Source organism: Triturus cristatus, chromosome 4_1 (genome assembly GCF_964204655.1).
Source record: "Triturus cristatus chromosome 4_1, aTriCri1.1, whole genome shotgun sequence".
NCBI classification, from domain to species: Eukaryota; Metazoa; Chordata; class Amphibia; order Caudata; family Salamandridae; genus Triturus; species Triturus cristatus.
The window spans coordinates 977,727,784-977,748,596 of NC_140585.1; the positions used below are offsets into that span (position 1 = coordinate 977,727,784).

Consider the following 20,813-nt stretch of genomic DNA (forward strand, 5'->3'; position numbering starts at 1 on the left):
ATCTAGCGGTTGTCACAGAGTACAGCAAGAAATAACATGGTGGAAGACCTCACATACAACACAGCAGGGCTCTCAAAATCCACTCATTGTTGAGCAGGATTTATTTAAGACCAGCTTTTATTTTAGGGACTACTGATCTGAAAATCCTCTAACTTAAGTCACAGAACAAAAAGTAAATGTAGGAAGACAAACTGACTTTTGACCTATGTCTCTGAAAGCAGGGCAAATATGACAAAATAACCATCTTTATTGCTCATAAAGTGAAAGAGCAATAAAAAAATGCCTTTACATTTGCTGGCTTTCTGAGACGGAGGTCAAAAGTCAGTTTGTCTTCCTTCATTTATTTTTCTTTGTGACTGAAGTTAGAGGATTTTGTAAAGTGAACTGTGTGACCACTGAACTGTGCAAAGAATGTGAAATGAGAGGCTGTAAGATGGCAGGCTTTTTTCTAACAACACTGAAATAGCTAAGTGAACTGTTCAAACATTTCAAATATATTTCACTAGTTATGAAGACCCATCTTTGTAATTCTGTGGTGAAATATGTTTTATAGGGTCAATACAAATTAGAACACTTTACTTGGTGATGTGCACATTTTAAATATTTTTGCTGAAACCCAGTTTCCAAACATTGTTTATGCACTATTGCTAGTAAAACTACATGTTAGTTGGAACGTTTTGTGCCCATTTCAATGGAAGATATGCTATCTGTAAATGACAGTACACTACCACATCCTGTTTTAGTGATACATTTGAGAAGTGTTTTTAAACATGAACTGGGACTTATTACTGCTCCTGCCCAGATGACAATGCTATTAGTGAACTAAGAGGCAAGCAAGGGCTCGATTCTAATTATACATTGAGTAAATGTTAAGTAAATTCAGTATTTTTTTTGTACAGCAGAAATAGTGAACATGCATGTCTGAAGGTGCTCTCTATGTGATAATAAAGAAGACAAAAATTTGCCTAGGATCACACAATTTGAGACCAGTTCACAGGTCAAATACATTACAGGTCAAAGTAACATTTTTATGATTTTTCGATCCCTGCACAGATGAGGGCATTCGCACAGATAACGCCAACAGGACCATAACCACAGAATCCTCATAAATGGGTTCGGAAGCTCGCATGGGTCCACTCAAAGTATGTGGAGTCTGAAAGGAACAGGATGCAGTACAATACATTAATATCCTACAATTAAAGACAGATTTCCTAGCCTTGAGTGCTTTCCAAAGAGCGCTATTAGGAAATAAAAAGAACTCTGGAAATGGGCAATTTAAAAGGAGATGGAAATCCAAGCAATCCATCTACCAGGAATATACAATGTTGAGTCCGACAGACTGAGCCGACAAGTGTCATGCTTTCATTAATGGGAACTCACCAGAAGGTAGTCAAAGGGATGTTTCGGAAATGTGCAACACCAACAATAGCTCTATTTGATACAACTCAAAATGCCAAAGATTTGCTGCCAGACAACCATACCACCTAACTGTGGGGAATGCACTGTCGACAGACCAGTCAGGGACATTTGTATACGTTCGAGGCATGTGGGCTGCTGAATTCATATCTGTGCATAGATCGCTGCCTAGTGTTGGGTCCGGATGATTGCACATTGTTGTCCTGGAAGAGTCTTCGAAGTATAACGAGATAGGTGGCTCCTCCCCCTGGACTACAGTGCGCATGGGCACCCTCTCCATCCTTAGATTGTTTTCTTCCGCCATTGGGTTCGGATGTGCTATCTTAGCTCAACTTAGGAATATTCAGTTTTAGGCCAAAAGGCCTTTAGTTTTCGTCGGTACTGTTCCCGTTCGGTCTCGACTACTTACTTTAGTGTTTAGCACCTTCTTCCAACTTTCGGATCGGTTTGTTCCGAACATCGAAACTCGATCGACGATGGAATCGAGGACTCCATTCAAGAGGTGCCCGTTATGCCACGCGAAGTACCCACATATCGACGTCCACCCGGTCTGTAATAAATGTCTCTCGCCAGATCACGACGAATCGAAATGCATGGCCTGTGCCCGATTCCTATCCAAAAAGACTCTGCAGAATCGAAGGGCAGCGAGACTGGAGGCCCAGCAAGCAGCGCCTGCCCCAACCAACATATTCAGCACCGAGGACGCCGAGAGCGTGGAAGAACTAGTCTCTAGCCCCGCTTCCGAACATGATTCCCGTTCGGAGGACGACAATGAAGTGATCTTTCAACGTGAAGAAAACGTAGATGAGGTAGGAGACTACGACGAGGCCTATGGGGCCGAAGAAGACCGCTCTCCCGAGGAGCTAGGCCAATCCGTCGAAACCGAGGCCGAAACAGTACGTTGTCATAAGGCTCCGGTCGAAGGATCGCCTTCGGGCCTTACCCGAGACCAAACACATAGTTCTCCGGCCCGGCCTCGAACACTTTGCAAGAGCCAATATTATTGAAGACGACAGGGTTCGCAATCCCAAAACCATCCATCGCACCAGTCCCTTCGAAAACGAAAGTGAAACTGGTGGTGGTCGGCTCGAAGACGTCGAAGCCATCCGCTACTTCGACGCCAAAAAAGGTCATCTGCTCCGACCGCGTACAAAGAGACTTCGGTGCCGAGCTCACAGCAGCGGATACGGTTGCCAACCCGAAAAGGAAAGCCCTCGGGCACCACAAAGCACCGAAACCTTCGGCGCCGACATCGAAGGCCGTAACCTCCGCAGTTAAAATGGCCGCTCAAGCTAGGTCGACATCTAGCGCAACGGCGCCGACTAAGTCCTCGATTACGTCAAGCGTCGATACCTCACTTCGGAACGATGACCCCCTTTCTGCAAAAAAGTCGGGGCCGGCCTCCACGCCTACCACTACAATGCCCATCAAACCACCATCTGCATTCACTGTGCAGCAAGTCTCCACATCTTTGCAACGCATCCGTGACCGGGCAGCCCTCCACTCTTTCTCGGGTCCCGACACAAACAAATCTTCTAAAGCGCACTCGGAGGCAACCAACATTACGTTTGGGTTGCCACCGCCCTCGGCACCGAAACTATTCGAAATTCGGACACGTGTCCTTCACACACAGTCCACCACCTCTGGTCTAACAGAGCACGACTCTTCGGGGCTACAATTTATCGACGCCGACACTGGCAGGTTAATGCTCCACAAGCGCAAGATAACGCCAGTTAGGGAAGAGGAGCCCTACAAAATTCCTCTTAAACGCAAAATGCCAGCGGGGCCGGAACCAGTGCTCCAGGAACACTTCCAACCCTTCCATCCAGATCCGCAAACCTTTTCTCCTACGCCTTCCGAATCGGACGCACTAGAGGACTATGGCGGGGATGATACCATCTACCCTGGGGACGTAGATCCTGAGGAGCACCTACAAAACACGGATCAGGCATGGGATGACCCCACAGACCAAGGTGCCGCGCCACATACCCAGGATGCGCAGCTCTATAACGTAAAAACGTCTCCCACAGAGGACACTGCTGCCTTTAATGCCCTCATCGAACGGGCTGCTGCTAATCATGGGGTGGAACTCCATTCTGATGCCATTGAGGAGGACTTCTTGCTTGACACTTTCGCATCTTCAGAAAGAACTGTCAAAACTCTGCCCATGTTAAAAGGGGTTCTCAAACCTGCCAAAGACATTTTCAAGGACACCACAAGAGCACGGGTGTTAAATCCCAGGATTGAAAAAAAATACAAGCCTGCACCCGGTGACCCTAAATACATTAGGGGTCAGTTGCCGTTGGACTCAATGGTGGTTGCCAATGCTCGCAAGAGAGCACACTCACAAACGGGTGATGCTCCTCCCCCAGACAAGGAGTCAAAAGTGCTGCAAACATCGGGCAAACGCATTGCAGCGCAAGCAGCAAACATCCTGCGCATTGCCAATACACAGGCACTCCTGGCACGTTATGACAGGTCACATTACGACACACTAGAGTCACTGCTCCAACATCTACCAGATGAGTATAAAGAGTCAGCGGAGCTACTCATCAGAGAAGGACAGCTCCTCACTAATGCATCCATAAAATGCGCACTTGACGCAGCTGACACAGCAGCTAGGGCAATAAACACAAAGCGTCATGCTAAGACGCCATGCCTGGTTACGAATCTCAGGCTTCAAGCCGGAGATCCAAAACAATATCCTGAACTTACCAGTTAACACAGAATACTTATGTGGCCCAGACGTTGACACTACACTAGAAAAAATAAAGAAAGACACTGACACTGCGAAATCAATGGGGGCTCTGCAGACGCAGCAATTTCGTAGTGGCTCCTTTCGTCGCCCCGGAAATAGGGGAGCAACAAGAGGTCAGGGGTCACAACAGCAGTATGCTAAAGGTGGCACACAAAGCACCTATGACAAAAACAACAGGGGTGTGTGAGAAAGTGGCTCTGTATATACTGTTCCCTAATAGGTACAGGGTGTACAGAGTCCACAGTCCCCCAGAGGCTGATAGAGGTGAAAGTTAGGTATGACCTTACTCTCAAAAGTGGTAGCTTGGTTGAGCAGTAAGGCAGTACCAGAGGACAGTGTAAAGCATTTATTGTGCACACTCAGTCAGCAAATGGTTTCACACACTCAATAACAACTCTAGGCCAATGGTTTATATATATAAAATATATGCTTGTTTTATTTTTAGAACCACAAAGGAGGTAAAAATATACTTTCTCAGAATGAGAGGTTGAATATAAATACTTTTGTCTTAAGCAATAAATTTGTGAACTGTAAACAGTCACAGTTGGTTGCAATAAACAATCCTATTTCCTAAACATAACAATGCATTGAGCTCAATGGTAAATTCAGGTTATTTGTAATAAATTACTTTTCAGATTACATTTGGAATTCCAGGTCTGGCTCCTAGATCCAGCCTTGGGTCAGTATTCAGAATCAAGTGATGAAAGTCGACTTAATAACTGTAATGATTTTTAAATAATATTTAGCTATTTCAAAAGTTAACACTTAGAAAATATTTCAAAGAAAACATTCAATGGATCTCTATGGCAAGAAATTCAAATTGCAGGTAGAGTACTTTATCGTTACTTTAGTAATCCAGGACTGGGTACCTAGACCCAGGACTGGGGTCCTTATCAAAAGCAGGTAAGTAATTTTGTTTGCAGAAATGGTACGATTTTAAAAGAATATTTCAAATTTGCAAAAATAGACACTTAGAAGAAATTTCACAGAAAAGCAGACAATGGTTTCCTATGGGAGAAAAATTAGTTAGAGGTAAGTATAGTTGTGAACACTTTTCAGGGTCAGGGATGGGCACAAAGATCCAGCACTGGGAGCTCACCTAGGAGCAGGTGAGTAAATTCGTGTTCGAGGCATGTGGGCTGCTGAATTCATATCTGTGCATAGATCGCCGCCTAGTGTTGGGTCCGGATGTTTGCACGTTGTTGTCCTGGAAGAGTCTTCGAAGTATCCTTGGATAGGTGACTCCTCCCCTGGACTACAGTGCGCATGGGCATCCTCTCCATCCTCAGATTGTTTTTTTCCGCCATTGGGTTCGGATGTGCTATCTTAGCTCAAGTTAGGAAAAAATTTTGTCGAGGCCACAAGGCCTTTAGTTCGCGTCGGTACTGTTTATCGATCGGTTTTCGATACTCTCTGTTAGTTTACTAACTTTCAGCACCGACTTTGTTCGCATTTACCTGTCCATCAACTACTTCGACGATGGAATCGAGGACGCCATTCAAAAGGTGTCCGGTATGTAATGCGAAGTACCCACACATCGACGTCCATCCGGTGTGCAACAAATGCCTTTCGCCGGACCACGACGAGTCGACATGTATGGCCTGTGCCCGGTTCCGTTCAAAGAAGACTCTGCGGAATCGTCGAGCGGCGAGGCTCGAAGCGCAGCACGCGGCACCGGCCCCAGCTGACATCTTCGACGACGCGGACGACGTCGAAGAAGTAGAAGTCTTACCCTCCAGTCCCGTTTCCGACCAAGAACCCGGATCGGACGAGGCCGACGAGTCACTCTTCCACAGAGGTGAAGACGACACCGAGGTAGGAGACGACGAGGAGGCCTTAGGGGCCGAAGAGAGTAGCTCCGATGATGAACAAGGCCTACCTGTTCAAACCGAGAATTCACCAGTGCCACAGACTATGGCTCCGGTCGAGGGATCGCCTTCGGGCCTTACCCGAGACCTATCACGCAGTCCTTCGGCCCCGCCCTCGGGCCCGGCCTCGGACGTTCAGCGGCAGCCATTACCGCTTAAGCCAGCTGGTTTCCCTTCCACGAAACCGAAACCGAAAGCTGCTCAGGTTCCTACGAAACCGAAACTGAAAGTGGCGCTAGTCGGATCGAGGCCTTCAACACCTTCGACGCCGGCGCACCGTGTCGGCACCGACCGCACCAAGGGGGACTTCGGTGCCGAACTCGAGACGGGCGACATGGGAGTCGACAAACGGAAGAAGGCCATCGGCGCCGAAAAACCTGCTCGGTTACCGGCGTCGACGCCACCGACACCGAGGGCCGTCCCGCCTGCTACGCCTCGCAGCACTCCCTCGACGACACCGAAACCTCACGTGTCGAAGACGTCGACGGTGATCTCCGCACCTCGGCTCGATGCACCACGGGCGCAGAAGATATCTGCAGCCGCCTCGACGACCCTGGCGGGGGCCACGACCTCTAAGGCGCCCCGAGTACGGCCTGGCGCAATGCCAGGCTGCAAAACCAAGGCTGCCCTCCAGGACCAGTCGGGTTCGATCGATCCAGCGGTTTCGTCGGTGCCGACCAGCATTACCTTCGGCTTGCCTCCATCCACAATCCCGAAGGCGTTTCAACTCAGGACACAGGCCACCAAAACTGCGGTTACGCCTGTCGAGCCGTCTCCGTCACGCGTCATCGACGCCGACACTGGCAGGATGATTCTCCACGACCGAAGGATAACTTCGGAACCGCCATTGGAACCTTTCAGGATCCCGCTAAAGAGGAAGCTGCCTGTGGACACAGAACCTCTCCTGTATGAACCCTTTCATTCACCCTACCAGGATCCACACCGGGCCTCCCCCACACGCTCCGACACGGATGCATTGGAGGACTACATGGGTGAACAAGTCCCCTACCATGTGGACACGGACCCTGATGACCAGCAGGACCCTGACCAAACTTGGGGCGACCCTGCAGACCCCAGTGCACCTCTTGATGCACAGGACCCACAACTATATGGGGCAAAAACGTCACCCACAGAGGATACTGCGGCGTTCAACGCTCTGATTGAACGGGCGGCGAACAACCATGATGTACAGCTTCACTCTGATATCATCGAAGATGACTTTCTAATGGACACCTTTGCATCCTCAGAAAGACATGTAAAGACTCTGCCAATGTTGAAGGGGGTCCTTAAGCCAGCCACTGACATTTTCAGGGAACCCACCAGGGCACGAGTGATAAACCCCAGGATCGATAAGAAATACAGATCAGCACCTGGGGATCCTACTTACATCAGAGGACAATTACCACTCGACTCCATCGTTGTGGCGAATGCCCGCAAGAGGGCACACTCGCAGACAACGGGTGACGCTCCTCCCCCGGACAAGGAGTCCAAGGTGCTGGAGACCTCCGGCAAGCGAGTTGCCGCACAAGCTGCAAGCATATGGCGCATAGCTAACACTCAAGCGCTCCTCGCTCGCTACGATAGGGCGCACTATGACACAATGGAGCAACTCCTTCAACACCTCCCTGACCCCTACAAAGAAGGTGCAGAAATCCTTATCAGAGAGGGACAGCTACTCACAAATGCTGCCATCAAATGTGCACTAGACGCTGCTGACACGGCTGCCAGGGCCATCAACACTAGCGTCATCCTACGACGTCACGCCTGGCTACGTATCTCAGGATTCAAGCCTGAGGTACAAAACAATATCCTTAATCAGCCCGTCAACCCCGACTTTTTGTTCGGGCCTGAGGTTGACGCCACCCTCGAGAAGATAAAAAAGGACACGGACACTGCAAAGTCCATGGGCGCCCTACAAACTCAGTCCTTTCGGAGCGGCTCCTTTCGTCGCCCCGGAAACAAGGGAGCAGGCAGAGGACAGGGGTCACAACAAACATATAACAAGGGTAATACGCAGACCACCTACGATAAGAACACCCGAGGTGGCTATCGTGGCTCCAGTACCAAGGGCAGAGGACGTGGCTACGGCAACACCAGGTCCTCCCCCAAGAACAAGCAGTGACGCCCTCTCCCTTCCTCCCGACCACATAACACCTGTCGGGGGAAGGCTACAACGGTTCCTGTCCACGTGGAACTCCATCACCACGGACAGGTGGGTCAAAGATATTATAAAATACGGTTACTGTCTGGAGTTAACTTCCACTCCACCCACAATACCACCAAGAAACCGTCCTATGTCCTCAGAGCACTTGACGCTCTTACAGCAAGAGGTAGAAAGTATGCTTCTAAAAGGCGCTATCGAGGTCGTACCCGTCCACGAGCGGGGCACGGGGGTTTACTCCCTCTACTTCTTAATTCCAAAAAAGGACGGGTCGCTCAGGCCTATATTAGACCTGAGACCCCTGAACCAGTACATTCTTTCGGAGCACTTTCACATGCTCACTCTACAGCAAGTCCTTCCGCTTCTCCAGCAGGGAGACTTCCTAGCATCACTGGACCTCAAGGATGCGTATTTTCACATACCCATCCACCCCTCACACAAAAAATACCTCAGGTTCACTGTTCAGGGGCAGCACTATCAGTTCAAAGTCCTTCCCTTCGGCGTGACAACAGCGCCCAGGGTTTTCACAAAGTGCCTAGCTACGGTGGCGGCACATTTACGGAGACAGCACATACACGTCTACCCCTACCTAGACGACTGGCTCGTTCAAGCGAGATCAGCCCAGCAATGTGCAAGCCACGTGTCCCGTACCATTCACCTTCTTCACAGTCTGGGATTCTCACTAAATTACCCAAAGTCTCATCTCCAGCCCGCACACGTACAACAGTACCTAGGTGCGACTATAGACACTCTGGCGGCCACAGCTCAGCCAAATTTAGTGAGGATCAACGGCATACACGCGCTGATCTCCAAGTTCAGACCCAACCACTCGCTTCCAGCGCGAGTGTTTATGCAGTTGATAGGCATGATGGCCTCCTGCATCTTCATAGTCCCGCACGCGAGATTACATATGCGCCCACTTCAGGAGTGCCTAGCACGTCAGTGGAATCAGGCTCAAGGACAGTTGAAAGACCTAGTGTTGGTGAGCGGTCGGGCATACAACTCTCTGCATTGGTGGAATCCACAAAACCTTTGCAAGGGCCGACCGTTCCAAGAGCCTGTTCCACAAATAGTACTGACAGCGGACGCGTCTCTCCAGGGATGGGGAGCTCATGTACTCCACTACACAGTGCAGGGACTATGGACGACACAACAGAAGAAGATGCACATCAACCTTCTGGAACTGATGGCAATCTTCCTGGCCATGAAGGCTTTCAAAGTACATCTGTGCAACAAGGTCGTGTTGATCCGGACGGACAACATGACCGCAATGTACTACATACAGAAGCAGGGAGGGACACACTCTCCACAGTTGTCTCATCTGGCTCCGAGCATGTGGAAGTGGGCCATTCAGAGGAACATGTTCCTCATGGCGGAACACCTCCCCGGCAAGGACAACCAGATGGCGGATCTGCTCAGCAGACACAGCCACCAGATGCACGAGTGGGAGTTACACCCATCGGTACTCCAACCGTACTTCCAGCAGTGGGGTCACCCAGAAATAGACCTATTCGCGACAAGCGAAAACGCAAAATGCCAAAGCTTCGCCGCCAGATTCCCACACCCGCAGTCGCAGGGCAATGCGATATGGATGAACTGGTCCGGCAAATTTGCGTACGCTTTTCCCCCAGCACCGTTGATACCGCTGGTGGCTCGCAAACTCCGACAACACTCCCTGACACTCGTCCTAGTTGCTCCCACGTGGGCACGCCAGCCGTGGTACACCACCTTCCTCGAACTTTCCGTGGTACCGCATCAAAGGCTGCGGATCAAACCCGCGCATTTGACGCAGAACCATGGAGAGGTTCAGCACCCAGATCCGCAACAGCTGAACCTGGCGATCTGGCTCCTGAAGTCCTAGAGTTTGGCTATCTCAATCTGCCACCTGACTGTATGGACATCATCAAGGAGGCCAGGAGACCCACTACAAGAGCTTGCTATGCAGCCAAATGGAAACGGTTCGTCATTTATTGCGGTAATAATGACATTAACCCGCTGGACGCATCCATCCACAACATCATATGTTACCTCTTACACCTATACCGATGCAATCTGGCGTACACCTCTATACGTGTCCATTTGACCGCAATATCAGCCTATCTGCAAACCAGGCAGCACCTCTCTCTCTTCAGAGTGCCTGCCATCAAAGCATTCTTGGAAGGACTCAAACGAGTCATTCCACCTAGTCACCCACCGGCTCCAATGTGGAACCTCAACTTGGTCCTCACACGCCTGATGGGTCCACCCTTTGAACCTCTACACTCATGCGAGATTCAATTCCTTACCTGGAAAGTAGCCTTCCTGGTAGCGATCACTTCCCTAAGAAGAGTTAGTGAACTCCAGGCACTAACCGTTCAAGAGCCATTTATTCAGGTTCACGCCAACAGGGTCGTACTACGTACCAACCCCAAATTCATGCCCAAGGTAATATCGCAGTTCCACATGAACCAGACTATTGAACTGCCCGTTTTCTTCCAAAACCCACAAACTGTTGCAGAGAGGGCATTACATACACTAGATGTACGGAGGGCCCTCATGTACTACATCGACAGGACTAAACCCTTCAGGAAGACAAAACAACTGTTCGTTGCCTTTGCCCCACACCACAAAGGTAACGCCATCTCCAAAGCAGGGATAGCCAGATGGATAGTTAAGTGTATTCAAATCTGTTATCAAAAGGCAAAACGCACATTAACTATTCCACCACGAGCCCACTCAACACGCAAGTTGGGGGCTTCCATGGCCTTCCTAGGAAATATTCCCCTGCATGATATATGCAGAGCAGCCACATGGTCCACTACACACACATTTACAAAACACTATTGCGTAGATGTGCAGTCAAAACAGCAGGCAGCTGTAGGACAGGCTGTTCTCAAAACACTTTTTCAGACCGCTGCAGCTGGCACGGGTAGCCGCCGCCAATAGAGGGCACTGCTATGTATTCTATGCACAGATATGAATTCAGCAGCCCACATGCCTCGAACTGAATATGCTACTTACCAGTATGCATCTGTTCTTGGCATGTAGGGCTGCTGACATTCATATCGCCCTCCCTCCTCCCCGGCGCCTGTCGCAGCTGCAGCTCTCAGAATTATTGCAAGCATGGTCATCACTTTCTGTATCTACTCCATCACTGCCACAATGGCGAAAAACAATCTGAGGATGGAGAGGATGCCCATGCGCACTGTAGTCCAGGGGAGGAGTCACCTATCCAAGGATACTTCGAAGACTCTTCCAGGACAACAACGTGCAAACATCCGGACCCAACACTAGGCGGCGATCTATGCACAGATATGAATGTCAGCAGCCCTACATGCCAAGAACAGATGCATACTGGTAAGTAGCATATTCATTTTGTCACTTGGCTGATTTTTGGTGAATATTTGCAGTTTTGAAAAGTTCACGCTTAGAAGATTTTTGAAGAAAAAGCCAGTCAATGTTACCCTATGAGGAAAATGAAGTTAGCGGTTTAAGGGTAAGTACTCGACTGGCAGAGTTGAAATTCCGGGCATGGACTCAGGGGTCCCCCAGTGTCAGGTAGGTACAGTTGATTCACCCTCAGCGGTTTCAGGACGGCCGGGTGCAGAGAGAGTTAGGCCCAATGTTATCCTATGAGGGATAGGGGGGCCTTGGTTGGTGGCTGCTGTCTGGCAAGCCACGCGGCTGTGGGAGCTGGGCTCCTGGTCACTTACTCAGGGCAAGTGGGGAAGTAGGTTAGTGTAGAGAGTGCACTGCCAGGGCCACTCGGGCGGCTGGGTGCAGGGTGCTTTTGAGCCTCCGGGCGCTCAATGGAAATCAATGGGAATGTTCCGGTTTGGAAAAAGGCTGCAGGCTCGGGGACGAGGATGTTTCGGGTGCCACCACCACTTCGAGAGGTAAGTTGGGTAGTTGTAGGTTAGGTGGGTACCCCGGGATTGGGCACAGGGGGCTGCGGGGCGCCGGATGCAGGGGTGCCTTTTGACGTCGGGAATCTTACCCTCTGGTTGATCGCGGTTGGGGTGGCACTCGGTTCTGGGGCGGCAGGCTTCTTCCGGGATGTCGAGGGGGGGGTCCTTGGGTGCCGGACTCGGGGTCACAGTCGCCGTGGGGTCGTCCCCGGGGTCTTTGTCCACTCCGGCACTGGCCAGGCTTGGCTGGTGCAGAGTGTGTTGGGTCCGCGGTTCCGGGCTGCTGCCAGGGGTTAAAAATAGGTTTCTGGAGTAGAGCCTCTACTCATGGGAGTCCCAGGGGCTTAGAGCCAAAAGGTAGCCAGGTCCTCCGGGGTTGGTGAGGTTGCTGGCCACGAGAGATGCCGCGCTGGTGCAGGTTCGAGAGTCGACAGGCCGGTAGGGCTGGGGCCAAAGCAGTTGGTGTCTTCTCTTTTTAGCAGCTGCAGGGCAGGTCCTTGTTCTTCATGCTCTTCTTGTAGTTTTCTATCTGGAATCTGAGGAAGGAAGGTTCAGGGTGCCCCTAAATACTAGATTTAGGGCCATTACAGGTAGGTGAAGGCCAGGGACCAATGGGTCCTTGTCCTGGGGTGGGTACACCCCCTATCCTGCCTCTCTCCTGTTGGAGGGGGGCAGTAGCCTAGTCCTGATAGGGTAGGGCCTCCCATCTTCAAGCTGGCGAGAGCCCGGAGATGTGCTTCACCTCGCCTCCCCCACCTGAGGGGTGGGGTGGGCAGGCTGGCACATCCCCTGTCCTTGTATGGGGTTTCCGGCCAAGCTTCCCGCCAGAGTGGGGGGTTGCAGTGGCCTGGGGAAACTCCAACTGGCGGCATGCCTTTGAAGCTTCCCTTTGCTCATCCTGGGGGAGGAGATTTCTCACCTCACCCAGGATGTGCATTGTTGCAGGCCCCGGAGAGCAGGGGCTCTCCCACCCAGGGGTCCAGCAACGTGTCTGCTGTGTGGCAGCCTGGGCAGCCTCAGAGCAGACGTAGATTGTAAGTTAGCTGTAAGGGGGCATCTCTAAGATGCCCTCTGGGGTGCTTAGTACATTAAATCCTACACTGGCATCAGTGTGGGTTCAATGTGCTGAGAAGTTTGATACCAAACTTCCCAGGCTTCAGTGTTGCCAATATGGTGCTGTGGAGCTCGTGTTTGACAAGCTCTCAGCACCATGTATTCTTAAATGACAGCACTGCACTTAGTGTCCAGGAATGGACCCGGGTACTGTAGGGGCACAGGGCTCCTGCGCCCACACCATAGGCGTAATGCACCCAGCTAGAGGGGTGGCTGACATATGCCTTGGCAGTGTAGGTGATGGGCATGGTACACAGTGATGTGTGCCATGTCGACTCTTTGTTTTGTCCTGCACCCAGACACTCAGCCTGCAAGGGCAGTGTGTGTGTGTGTAAGGGTACAGGGCCTCTGAGGGTGGCACAATGAGTGCTGCAGCCCTTAGAGGCCTTCCCTGGCCGCAAGGCCTGGGTACCATTTACTAGGGGCTGACATGTGGCTAGGGTTTGCCAATTCAGAGTTTGTGTGGTTTTAAGGAAGGAACATAGGCCCTGGGCACCTGATTGGCAGGAACCCAGGGTACACTCAATCGAAGTACATTCAGCAATTTAGAAAAAAGTGGGGGCATACCATGCAAGAAAGATGGCACTTTCTCACACACCTCCCCCCCCAAACGAAAGGTGATGAGACTAACCTTGTCCTATGGAGTCTTCATTGTCTAAGTGGAAGAACATGGAAAGTCCATCTGCATTGGCATGGGCAGTCCCTGGTCTGTGTTCCACTTCAAAGTCCATTCCCTGTAGGGAGATGGACCACCTCAGTAGTTTTGGATTTTCCCCTTTCATCTGCATTAGCCATCTGAGAGGTCTGTGGTCAGTTTGAACTAGTAAGTGAGTGCCAAACAAGTATGGCCTCAGCTTCTTCAGGGACCAAACCACAACAAAGGCCTCCCTCTCAATGGCACTCCAACGCTGCTCTCTAGGGAGTAGCCTTCTGCTTATAAAAGCACCAGGTTGGTCTTGGCCTTCATCATTGGTCTGGGATAGGACCGCTCCTATCCCTAGCTCAGAGGCATCAGTCTGCACTATGAACTGCTTGGCATAATCTGGAGCTTTTAGAATTGGTGCTGAGCACATTGCTTCTTTTAGGGTGTCAAAAGCCTTTTGACAACTAACTGTCCAGTTAACCTTCTTGGGCATCTTCTTTGAGGTGAGTTCTGTGAGGGGGGTCACAATGGACCCATACCCCTTCACAAACCTCCTGTAGTACCCAGTCAAGCCAAGGAATGCCCTGACTTGGGTCTGGGTTGTTGGAGCTATCCAGTCCATGATGGCCTGGATTTTGGGTTGTAAGGGCTGTACCTGGCTTCCACCTACAAGGTGGCCCAAGTACACCACAGTGCCCTGCCCTATCTGGCATTTGGATGCCTTGAAAGTGAGACCTGCACTTTGCAGAGCCTCTAAAACCTTCCCAAGGTGGATCAGGTGATCCTGCCAGGTGGAGCTAAAGACAGCAATATCATCAAGATAAGCTGCACTAAAGGACTCCAACCCAGCCAGGACATGGTTCACCAACCTCTGGAAGGTGGCAGGGGCATTCTTTAACCCAAAGGGCATCACAGTAAACTGATAATGCCCATCAGGGGTGGAGAATGCTGTCTTTTCTTTTGCTCCAGGGGCCATGCCAATCTGCCAGTATCCTGCAGTTAAGTCAAAGGTACTGAGAAATTTGGCAGCCCCAATTTGTCTATCAGTTCATCTGCTCTTGGGATAGGGTGAGCATCTGTCTTGGTGACAGAGTTGAGCCCTCTATAGTCCACACAGAACCTCATCTCTCTTTTCACCCTGTTGATGAGGTTTGGGGACCAGAACCACTGGGCTAGCCCAGGGGCTCTCTGAAGGTTCAATGACCCCTAACTCCAGCATCTTGCTGACCTCAGCTTTGATGCTTTCCTTGACTTGATCTGACTGTCGATAGATTTTGTTCTTGACAGGTGCACTGTCACCAGTGTCCACATCATGGGTACACCAGTTTGTCAGACCAGGGGTCAGGGAAAAGAGGCTAGCATACTGCTGCAAGACTTGCTTGCAGTCAGTTTGCTGTTGGGCAGAGAGGGTGTCTGAGAAGATCACACCATCTACTGATCCACCTTTTGGGCTGTAGGAGAGGATGTCAGGGAGAGGTTCACTGTCTGCTTCCTGTTCTTCATCAGTCACCATCAGCATGACGTGGTTATGGCAACACCAGGTCCTCCCCAAAGAACAAACAGTGACGCCCTCTCATTACCCCCTGACCACATAACACCTGTCGGGGGAAGACTACAGCTGTTCCTGTTCGCGTGGAAAAACATCACCACAGACAGGTGGGTCAGGGACATCATACACCACGGGTACTGTCTAGAATTGACGTCCACTCCACCCGACATACCACCAAAGCAACGTCCTATGTCAGTCGAGCACTTGGCATTATTACAGCAAGAAGTGCTGGCTATGCTCACAAAAGGAGCAATAGAGGTAGTGCCCATCAACCAGCAGGGAACAGGGGTGTACTCTGTACTTCTTAATCCCAAAAAAGGACGGCTCGCTCAGACCTATTCTAGACCTGCGACCCCTAAACCAATATATTCTGTCAGAGCATTTCCATATGCTCACCCTACAGCAGGTTCTCCCACTACTCAGTCAGGGGGACTTTCTAGCCACGCTAGACCTAAAAGATGCATACTTCCACGTACCCATACACATTTCACACAGGAAATACCTCCGGTTCACTATTCAAGGGAATCACTATCAGTTCAAAGTTCTCCCCTTCGGAGTAACAACAGCACCCAGGGTCTTTACCAAGTGCCTGGTAACAGTGGCCGCGCATCTGCGAAGACAAAACATTCACGCCTTCCCTTATCTGGATGACTGGCTAGTTCAGGCCAAGTCAGCACAACAGTGTGCCACCCACATGTCCCACACCATTCACCTTCTTCACGATCTGGGATTCTCACTAAATTACCCAAAATCAAATCTCCAACCTGCGCACGTACAACAGTACTTAGACGCAACGATCAACACTCTGGCTGCCACAGCTCAGCCAACTTTAGTGAGAATCAACAGCATGCAACTGCTGATCTCAAAATTCAAACCTCAACACTCCCTTCCTGCGCGAGTGTTCATGCAGTTGATAGGCATGATGGCCTCCTGCATTTTCATAGTCCCACACGCGAGACTACATATGCGCCCGCTTCAGGAGTGCTTAGCACGTCAATGGAATCAGGCTCACGGGCACCTAAAAGACCTAGTGTTGGTGAGCGGTCGGGCATACAACTCTCTGCATTGGTGGAATCCACAAAACCTTTGCAAGGGCCGACCGTTCCAAGAGCCTGTTCCACAAATAATACTGACAGCGGACGCGTCTCTCCAGGGATGGGGAGCTCATGTACTCAATTACACAGTGCAGGGACTATGGACAACACAACAAAAAAAGATGCACATCAACCTTCTGGAACTGATGGCAATCTTCCTAGCCATGAAGGCATTCAAAGTACACTTGTGCAACAAAGTCGTGTTGATCCGGACGGACAACATGACTGCCATGTACTACATACAGAAGCAGGGAGGAACACACTCTCCACAGCTGTCTCATCTGGCTCAGAGCATGTGGAAGTGGGCCATCCAGAGGAACATATTCCTCATGGCCGAACACCTCCCCGGCAAGGACAACTAGATGGCGGATCTGCTCAGCAGACACAGCCACCAGATGCACGAGTGGGAGCTACATCCATCAGTACTCAAACCGTACTTCCAGCAGTGGGGTCATCCAGAGATAGACCTATTCGCAACAAAAGAAAACACAAAATGCCAAAGCTTTGCCGCCAGGTTCCCACACCCACAGTCGCAGGGCAATGCGATATGGATGAACTGGTCCGGCAAATTTGCGTACGCTTTTCCCCCAGTACCATTAATACCGCTGGTGGCGTGCAAACTAAGGCAACACTCACTGACCCTTATCCTAGTTGCTCCAACGTGGGCATGCCAGCCGTGGTACACCACCTTTCTGGAACTTTCCGTGGTGCCTCATCAACGACTGCGGATAAAACCAGCACTTTTAACGCAGAACCATGGCGAAATTCAACACCCAGATCCCCAACAACTGAACCTGGCGATCTGGCTCCTGAGGTCTTAGAGTTTGGCTACCTAAACTTACCACCTGACTGTATGACTATCATCAAAGAAGCCAGGAGACCCACTACTAGAGCCTGCTATGCGGCCAAATGTAAAAGGTTTGTCATTTACTGCAACAACAATAACATTAACCCACTGGACGCATCTATTCAAAACATCATATGCTACCTCTTACACCTATACGGCTGTAATCTGGCATACAACTCAATACGCATCCATTTGACCGAGATAGCAGCCTACCTCCAAAACAGGCAGCACCTCTCCTTATTCAAGGTACCTGCCATCAAAGCTTTCTTGGAGGGACTCAAACGAGTAATTCCCCCAAGACACCCACCAGCACCAGTGTGGAACCTCAACTTGGTCCTCACCAGACTGATGGGTCCGCCCTTTGAACCTCTCCATTCATGTGAGATTCAATTCCTCACCTGGAAAGTGGCTTTCCTAGTAGCCATCACTTCCTTAAGAAGAGTTAGTGAACTCCAGGCACTAACCATTCAAGAGCCATTCATTCAGGTCCACGCAAACAGGCTTGTACTACGCACCAACCCCAAGTTCATGCCCAAAGTCATATCACAGTTCCACATTAACCAAACTATCGAACTGCCCGTTTTCTTTCAAAATCCGCAAAATGGCGCAGAAAGAATGCTCCATACACTAGATGTGAAGCGGGCTCTCATGTACTATATCGATAGGACAAAAGATTTTAGAAAAACTAAACAACTCTTCGTTGCCTTTTCTCCACAACACAAGGGCAACGCCATTTCCAAAACAGGAATAGCCAGATGGATCGTTAAATGCATTCAGATTTGCTATCACAAAGCTAAACGCACATTAACGGTTCCCCCACGAGCCCACTCAACACAAGTTAGGGGCGTCCATGGCTTTCCTAGGAAACATCCCTTTACAAGAAATATGTAGAGCAGCCACATGGTCCACTATACATACATTTACCAAACACTACTGTGTAGATGTACACTCAAAACAGCAGGCAGCTGTAGGACAGGCTGTTCTCAAAACTCTTTTCCAGACTGCTGCAGCTGGCACAGGTAGCCGCCGCTAAGGAAGGTACTGCTATATATTCTATGCACAGATATGAATTCAGCAGCCCACATGCCTCGAACTGATTATGCTACTTACCAGTATGCATCTGTTCTTGGCATGTAGGGCTGCTGACATTCATATCGCCCACCCTCCTCCCCGGCGCCTGTAGCGGCTGCAGCACTCACATTTTCTGTATAGCATGGTCATCACTTACTGTATCTACTCCATCACTGCCACAATGGCGAAAAACAATCTAAAGATGTAGAGGATGCCCATGCGCACTGTAGTCCAGAGGAGGAGCCACCTATCTCGTGATACTTCGAAGACTCTTCCAGGACAACAATGTGCAATCATCCGGACCCAACACTAGGCGGCGATCTATGCACAGATATGAATGTCAGCAGCCCTACATGCCAAGAACAGATGCATACTGGTAAGTAGCATAATCAACTCCTCCCATACCCCTGTGCCCACCCCCCGCCTGATTCCTCTGTTACACATAGTGATTAGCAAATGCAGGATGACACTAATATTAATTGCCCCACAGTGGGCGAGACAAACATGCTCAAAGCTAATGGAATTAGCTCAAGAAAACGCCAACAATTACCAAACCATCCAGATCGTTGTCATTGGAAAAAGGAAGAGTACCAGACCCAGAACCAGAGGCTTTGAACCATACAGCATGGCTCCTGAGGACTTAGAGTTCAGACACCTAAAGCTGCTGGACAGCACTATGGCAGTTCTAAGAGGAGCAAGAAAGCCTAAACCAAAGGAAATGATGGACTGAGTGTTGAACATTGCAAGCACTCACCCCCAGTCAACTGATCTGGGTTTAATCCATCACCATTCTTTAGCCCACTCTGCCACCCCAGTTCAGACATGGCCATATGCAAATCAGTCTGACCCTGTGCCTCATGGGAACAGTCCAGCCCGAACTGCCAAGCCAAGTCTTCCCTGGACCGGAAACAAGCTTCCTAGGACCGGTTTCTGGCATTTCAGCCGTCTTCAGCCAGGCTTGCTTGAATCCAGTGGCAAAGTGAGCAAGCGACTCACGTCTGAGCATACCCTGCCAACTTATGGCGAACAAAGCAAAAACCAAAGGAAATGATGGACTGAGTGTTGAACATTGCAAGCACTCACCCCCAGTCAACTGATCTGGGTTTAATCCATCACCATTCTTTAGCCCACTCTGCCACCCCAGTTCAGACATGGCCATATGCAAATCAGTCTGACCCTGTGCCTCATGGGAACAGTCCAGCCCGAACTGCCAAGCCGAGTCTTCCCTGGACCGGAAACAAGCTTCCTAGGACCGGTTTCTGGCATTTCAGCCGTCTTCAGCCAGGCTTGCTTGAATCCAGTGGCAAAGTGAGCAAGGGACTGACGTCTGAGCCAGATCAGTTGACTGGGGGTGAGTGCTTGCAATGTTCAACACTCCGTCCATCATTTCCTTTGGTTTTGCTTTGTTCGCCATAAGTTGGCAGGGTATGCTCAGACGTGAGTCCCTTGCTCACTTTGCCACTGGATTCAAGCAAGTCTGGCTGAAGATGGCTGAAATGCCAGAAACCGGTCCTAGGAAGCTTGTTTCCGGTCCAGGGAAGACGTGGCTTGGCAGTTCGGGCTGGACTGTTCCCATGAGGCACAGGGTCAGACTGATTTGCATATGGCCATGTTTGATCTGGGGTGGCAGAGTGGGCTAAAGAATGGTGATGGATTAAACCCAGATCAGTTGACTGGGGGTGAGTGCTTGCAATGTTCAACACTCCGTCCATCATTTCCTTTGGTTGAGCAAGAAAGCCTACCACAAGAAAGTGTTACATGGCAAAGTGGAAGAGATTCTCACCAAGGAAGGTATCGGCACCCACATGGAATCTGAATGTAGTACTCACAATTAATGAAAACACATTTTGAATCCTTGCACAAGGCTACATTACAAATGCTAACCTTACAGACTGCATTCCTGGTAGCAGTAACTTCCCTATGCAGAAATACTGAGCACTCACAATACAAGAACCATATTTTTTAATTCATAAAGACAGGGTAGTCATGAGGACCAATAATTTCTTGGGAAGACCAGTAACTAAGAGCACAATTGCAAGATGGATTGCGCAAACAATTCAGTTGTGCCACACATATGCAGGAGAAAATTTAAGTGTAGCACCTAAGGCACATTCAACACGAAAAAAGGAGCAACCATTGCCTTTTTGGCAAATGCACCGTTGCAGGAAATCTGTATGGCAGAAACATCTGTTAACAAATCAATGCCCATCTTCAAACCAGACAGCACAAAGTTATAAACCGCTACAAAATCAGTGCAAAGCATGTGAATCCATAAGAGATTCACGCTGCAAAATGTATAGTTTCTTGCCTTTCGGTGAAGTTTTGCAGCTTCAAGAATTTTCTGGATTCACAAGCGACCCGAAGAAGACTACTGAGTTGGATCATCCTATGTATAATGGTCTGTCA

At 50.0% G+C, this 20,813-nt stretch overlaps 1 protein-coding gene across 4 annotated transcripts in view; it reads left to right on the plus strand.

Annotated features, from left to right (window-relative positions):
* The window catches only part of CPSF6 (cleavage and polyadenylation specific factor 6), a 389,871-nt gene that overhangs the window by 266,727 nt on the left and 102,331 nt on the right, over window positions 1-20,813 (plus strand). The window lies entirely within an intron of this gene.